Raw genomic sequence first — 7714 nt, 5'->3', positions numbered from 1 at the left:
AGATCTAAATGCAGATGTCACTTTAGTCACTGTTCATATTGAAACACCAGCCATGACTGAAGCTCCTGCCATCCGTGCCCCAACAATGAACCGTCTTTCATTTAGATCTGCTCAGCATTTTTATACATGCCACATGATTGGATGTTAATTTCTTAATTGTACCATGCAGTGCATCCGTGTGGAAGCATCTGCATTCGTTATGAGGAATTTCCTTGAAAGAAATGCTCAATTCAAATAACAAATAAATATTATATATTTGATAAATATTATCAAACAGCTATCTTAACAAATAAAACAAGAATAATCCAAATAATTAAAACAAAATAGAGTGGGTTGGGGAGTAGAATTCATGGTAGTATCTCTAAAATCATGAAAAATATGCCCCTCTTATGTTGAACATTCAGATCACAGAAAGAAGTGCTTTTATTTTGTAGAAAAAGCGCGAAAGCGGAAGTGGCTTGCCCTCCTGCTTCCCGTAGCTTGTGAGACCTGTTAAATATGAGAGCAGCAGACCACTGGTCCCCGTGTTGCTCTCCGCCTGGAATAGTTAGCAGCTGGTCGGACTGAAACAAACAACTTGCCATTCAAACGAAGGGGGCGGGTCTGCAGTGCAGCGGAGCATCATGGGAAATGTTGTTCTATATGGTGTTTGTCCACAGAAGCTGTTCAGTGCAGTGTTAGGCCTACAAATTTGTTTTTTTTATATGAAACAAGGACTATGAGGTAGTGTTTACATCTAATATTACTAAATAGTTGAACCGTTCTGTTATCAAACCGGACTTCACATTTCACATCTCGCCTTTGATTCCTGCACTTGTCACTTTCATATATCTCTAGACTTTACATTGTGCATTGCATTCAACCTCCACTGTAACATAATTTAATTATTTATTGCACATGTCACATTTTATTTTACTCTTGTCACCTTCATATAACATTCATACACTTCATTTCTTTGTCCATAGCACAGTCCATATTTCCTTTGTTCAGTCAATATTTCATTTCAAGATTTATTTCCCATTTTAAAACTTTTATTATTCCATCCTGTAAATAGCCTCTTAGTATTACTCTGTTTATTTCATTATCGTTATTACTTTACTCTTAATCTATTTTTATTTTTTTGTGCTGTGTTTGTGGGAGCTAAATGCCAAGACAGACTGATTCTTTGTATGATTGCATACTTGGCGAATAAACAGATCTGATTCTGATCCACATCAGAAGATGAAGTGGATGAGGGAAAAGATATTTTTCACAGCAGAATTTTGTCTTGTCATAGCAGGAAAAACTGTAATAAATAGCTGTAATAAATAACAGTAATTTTATTTATGACTCTGTTCAATTTAGTGTGCAACTGGCATACTAAATGTAATGCAGCCATTATTTTTTTATAAATAACCCCTCTGCTCTTCCTGCTATGACATGTCAAGATCTCTTTGGGCCTTTTGCAGCCTTTTCTTGTAACCCTTCCTAATTTTAGGGGACCAAACTAAGATGAGATAATAGATAAGACTTTACTGATCCTCTGGGGGAGAAAATGAATTTTGGCAGTAAGACACAGGCTAAGTTCAACTATTTGAGTGAAAGAAAAGGACTACATACAGTAAAGATACTGGATAATTTACATAATAAATGTGTATAAATTATATACATGGCAATAAGTCAATGAATTGTGAAAATACTATATACATACACAGTATGTGTGGGAATAATGAGTCCAGGAGTGCATCCATGGTGTCTGCATGATAGGCAATAGAAATATCAGAATATAGGTAAGTATGAATAATAAATACAACATACATATACATCACATTAAAAATAATACAATAATACAATAATATAAGGTACAGTAATACTGTGATATATTATATAATAAAAAATCCAATCAAATATACAGCACATTTTATATCTTCTATAAGTGTTTCCATAGGAAATATCATATTTTAGATTTCCAAACATTCCTTTTGCAAATAGTGAAATATTCCAGTGAGAGAAGGAATTAAGGAATTTGTAGGCATATAGCTCAGTGCGTGAGTAAACAATTATACCAAACAGGTGCTAATGAACAACAGCATAATATGTAGGTTGAACCGAGATCATGAACTGAAACAGAAACAGCTGTGTAGGGGGAATAAAACTGGGTGAGGGACAGCCAAAGTAAAGAGGTGAGTGACAGTTTCATCTAAAAATGCTGCCAAATACTAAGTAGCCTAGAGGTATTGCTATCCATAAGCAATAGGAGACAAAAAAACTAACTTATATAAAGCTACCCTAATGAATATTTGGTTTTAAATCCATAACACTAGCATTGTAAATACATTTATGTGGACCTCAGGCAGAGTAGCTGTCGTTTCACAGCAGCTAATTGGGATCCAAACAAACATCCACCATGTTTCACAGGTGAGGTGGTATACCTTGAGTCATGAGCTGCTCTCTTCTTCCCACCAAACTTTTCTGGTGCAAGTTGATTTCCGGCTCATCGATCCGTGACTCTTGGTTCCAGCGTTCAACTGGTTCATTACTACACCTTTTTGTAAACTGCACTCTGGCCTCTCTATTCTTGAGGTGTGTCAGGGGTTAGTATCTCTCGGTGAACCCTGATGAAGACACAGAGACAGAGGCAGGTTCTCTCTGGCCTCTCATGAACTTGGACCTTGTGGGCATGTTCAGCATGTAATTCACAAACTAGGCTCAGATTTAACAGTTATTTTCTCACATTGTCACTGTAGTTATATTGTAGAGTTCACTATGACAATCAGCTTTTCCTACATCTTGTTTTAGGTAGGTGAGTGGGGTCTGTTTCACAAGAGAATCAATGTGAGCGTCCTGTGTATCAGAGGATATTTGCATCGAGATAAACCCCTCTCATCTTCCCCACATTGCACTGCCAGGTGTCTTTGGTGTAGTAGTGCAGGGAACTGGCATGTTTTTTCGAGGTTAAATTCACAATAATTGGCACCCTGTTGCATCTCCAGTTTTTGAGTCTGTATGAGTGAATGGTTATCTCCTGCTGTGATGTGTGTGGTATGTATTCATGATGACTTAAGGTAGCACAGTGCCATTAAATTGAGCTATACTGGGTTTGTAGAAAAATGGCTTTTGACACCTCTCCATCTATATCCTGGAATGTGTTCCTCACCTGTGTGAGGTGGTTGTAAAGAGGTTTCTCTTATTTACGACAATGGTTGTCTTGTCTGTGGTGTACACTGCTTGTTCAATTACTTAGCTCCCCTGTGTGCTTTTGCTTCTTGACAAGTGTTTATTTCAACACAGCCAATATTTTGGCTCTGATGAACTCTATCTCCTAAAAATTATGTTTTGCCATAGAAAATATGTTTTGAAAAAAAAGTAATGTCACCTGAAATTAATGTTTCTTATCAACAAATGGGGAAACATTTTTTTACGGCCATATCTGGCAAATTAATGTATCTGCAAAACATTCACTCCTTGACAACATATTTTATTTGTTTTTACTATAATATCCCCTCTCGCAATAAAATGGCCGTTTGTAGCAACTAAAGCTTTATTGAAGTTTTTTATTGTTATATTCAGGTACTCAAAGAACTCGGTTAAGGTTAGGGAAAGGTTGTGGTAAATCACTGAATAAGTCAACACTGACTTTAAAGGATATGGCTTATTGCAACAAATCTCATGTGCAGAGCCAAACCAACAATGAACTGATCTACTTACAAGTATTGTGTGTGTGTGTATCCAAAGCCTGATATATGTTATTCTTCTGCTCTGTGGAACTCTCTTGTTGTCCATAAACTATTAAAAACACGTTAGTGAGCCACATCGCTGCACTGGGTGACATGTTCCTTCTGCACAAAGATTACAATCACGTTAGTTTGTTTCAAAATGGCTCCAAAGACTAATAACAGTGATCACATTTTCAGTCTCTGGAGAGTAGTTCTGTGTAAGACAGACGCCACTGAGAATGCATGCATACAGAGCTTCACTACTAAAGTTACTAACAATGTACAATGTAGTATAAAGTCTAGAGGTTGTGATTCTGTAAACAGAACTGTGTTCCTGCACATGCTCAGTGTCTCCCTCCGATTAGTCTTTTTTTTTTTTTAATGGTTTCTGTTATATTTGTAATGTTGCTGTTTTTTTTTTGTCTTTTAATCTTTTTCTTAAGTTTTATGAAGCACATTGTATTGCATCTTTCTGTATGAGGTATGTGTATATAAATAAAGTTATTATTATTTTATATTGTAATCATAGTATATTATCTGTAATAGTAACTTAAAGGTATACTATGCAGGATTTGCCGTTGGCACAGTATTCAAAGTTGGCCCTTCCTCCCTCAACTACTGAGTGAGAGAGAGAGAGAGAGAGCAGTGGTGGTAGAGCGAGCTAGAGGGTGAATGAAAAGAGTGAGCAGCACTGGTGAGAACAAAGCCGTGAATCAGATAAATAAAACGTAATTTTCCGATTGTTTGATGGCGGTTATGTTCTAAAGCACAAATAAACACCCCTGCACACCTCCACACAGCCCTGTGGGAAGGTGCTGCATTGTCAGATTTTGTGTGAATACAGAGAGAGCTTCATCCTGTCCACTATGGCCTCTCTGCTCTGTGCTCAACCCTGCCCTCAGTCAAACAGATCAACAGCTCTTTATACATCCATGACACGGAGACAGAGAGCAGAGCAGAGCACAGCAGAGAGACAGAGACAGCAAAATGACCGGCTATGCTCTGAGTCCTGACTTCACACCCTGCGTGCTGTTATTGGCTGGGGGCTACACACACACTGGCCAAAGAAGCATCCCAAACACAGCAAAATAATAAGAAAATAAGAAAATACAGGCAGAGGGCAGGGTAAAGGGTGCAGATAAATACACCACCACACACTTCTAGTGTCATAAGGGATGATTGAGAGGGATTACTTTTGTATGAGTCTATACTTTGTTTTTTTTAGGACAGTCCTGTATAGTATACCTTTAATCAAAGTGTAGACTTCAGGTTCAGGACTTCTGACAGCAGTGATCTGGTTTAAACCAGTTACTTTTCCATCATGTCTCAGGTATTTTGGCCCAGAGGAAGAAGCTGTGCACCAACCTTAAATCCCTTCCTCTAAATCTCAAGCCCCTAGCAAGCAATCTTGGAGTGCTTTGTAATCCTGAGTTTGATTCTAACTTCTACATTAAGAATATCACCAAAATTTGGTCTTTTTTTTTTTTTTTTAGAAATATTAACATACTGCAGTATTTTCTTACACAGACAGATAGTAAAAATGCATTTGTGGTTGATTTTTATCACATACAACCACTGCTCCTTCATTTCACCATCCTAGCCATCCCTCTCCCTCAAAGATTACACCTCTGCATTTCATTTGAAAGCCCAAAACCACCTCCCTGACAATTTTATTCCTGTCTAATAAATCAAAGAAGCACTGCGGTGTTAGTCGTCTCTAGCTGAAGGCCTCTGTTGCTGCAGCAGTTCGAGCCAACTATCTAATTGCAAGAACAATTAGTTGTAACAGCCCCACAACAAAGTATTAATTAAGCAAACAAAGACAGAAGCTCTGCTACCACACAGATAATTGAGACCACAGTGTCAAAATATTTGAACTGGAAAAAAGTATTTCCCCCGTGAAGGCAACTATTGTGCTGCTAATCTGCAGATGGGAATTTGAAATAGGTCCCTAAATAACAAATAAGCACATAAACAATAACATAAGGACATTTAATACGTGCTATTTTGTAACAGTGAAGTATTTCAAATCATAACAATTTTTCATTGGGATTTAATTTTACAGATCACATGACAGCTGCAAGATCTAGAGACAAACATTTAACACTCAGAGGTGATTTTCTCTTTGTGGGATTCCCACTTGGATAATAATATAAAGAAAATAGTGAACTTTAAGTCTCATGAATATATACAAGGCTGCAATTAACAGTTATTTTCACCATTGATTAATCTGCCAATTATTTTCTCAAATTAATGGATTGTCTGTGTGTTGTTTGTCCATAAGATGTGAAGAAATTGGGGGAAAAAATGGCATTCACTATTTCTTAGAACCCATGGTAAGGTCTTCAATTTACTTGTTTTGTCCAACCAAAGGTCCAAAACCTAATTTTTTTTAATATGCTGTCACATATGACAAAGAAAAACTGCAAATCCTCACATTTGATAAACTGAAACTAGAGAATATTTGGCCTTTTTACTTGAAAAATTACTGGATTATCAAAATAGTTGCTGATTAATTTTCTGTAGATCGATTAATGGATTAATCAATGAATTGTTGCAGCTCTAAATATTTATGTCCTTATCACTAATTATTATTTGTGAGCCCATCACCATTGGTTATTTTTGTATGGGAGACTGGAAATATTTAACAAAGAATGTAAATTATTGAAAATTTTGGTCGACACCGTCAGGAAATTGGAAACAAACCTGACCAGCTCGAGTAGTTCAGATATACCATCATTTATTTATGCAACAATCAATTCCTACTCCTGTATATGAAACCCAAGGCTGTTTAATGCAGCTCCATTTGCTTTTCTTGTAAGATCAAGGCTATATTATGCATTGATTGTTTGGTTACATGTGGGTCTTTTACTGCATCATGCATGCAAGTGAATAAATAGACTTGAACTCAACACCAGTGCACTCTCAAAGCATTAAAATGTTCTCTTAGATAATGGTGCTTTAGTGCTGAGTTTTTACCTGATGGTCATTAAATCGACACTTTTATGCACTTTTATGGGTTACCATGGTTTTCCTTCCACTCCACAGGAACCTGAAATCTTCAATTTGCATTAAATGAACAAGGACATATGACTACGGCTAAAGATAAGTGTTTATATCTCCTCCAAACAGCCACATTTGAGAGGGGAGGGCTGTTAAGAGAGCTGGTTGTACAGAGCAGGCAGTCTTTGCCCCTTCAACTGCTCCACTCTGCTTACACTTTATTTTGGTCTTCTTCTGGCTGCACCCCAAAGTCTTTCCAAGAACTGTGTATCTTTCAGGTGTTTTTTTTAGTCTCGACGTGATGAATCATAAAAATGGGGGGGTTAAAGGCACGCGCTTTTGGAAGTCTCTCCTCATTCACGGTGTTGCACTTGGTTGTACACATGAAAAGTGACGGAAGTAATAAACTCGGCAGACCTGTCCAATCACACGTAGGTCTAGACCCTGGCCCAGTTGGTGAGCCCATCGGAGAGACGAGGGGCTGCAGTAAGTTCAGACATGTCAGTAAAAACAGCTGGACGGACTGGTGTAGAAATCTTTAGACAACAGAGATTAAAACTAAAGAGTTTGAAAATTGAGTTTAAATACTGCGGTGGCAAATTTTGATGTCAGTTGAAGCTGTAACAGTTCACCACTCAACAATCACCAGGGCTTTGACTTCTAAACACAATTGCTGAAGTGGAGCCAATTTGTCTCAGAATATGAAAAGTAAACCCCAGGAACACGCTTTATTTTTTTCAGAAAGACAGACGAGAGAAATACTAAATGAGAGATTGCATTGAGCTGCAGACTTTGGCTCTCTATGTATGTTTATCTTATTATAGTGACCTCCAAATATGTTAACTTGGTCCACCAAAAATGTGTTGTTATCAACTGGGAGCAAACTGCTGTTCATTAAACAACATTAAGTATGAAACATCAGTCTCACACTATAACGTGATTTCACAACATACTGTCCCGTTCCTCATACAGTGTTTGAAACCCTTCTGCATCTAGATGCTAACGGTGATGTCACA

Source organism: Thunnus albacares, chromosome 13 (genome assembly GCF_914725855.1).
Source record: "Thunnus albacares chromosome 13, fThuAlb1.1, whole genome shotgun sequence".
Taxonomy (NCBI): domain Eukaryota; kingdom Metazoa; phylum Chordata; class Actinopteri; order Scombriformes; family Scombridae; genus Thunnus; species Thunnus albacares.
Note: the sequence above shows the minus strand (reverse complement) of the source record.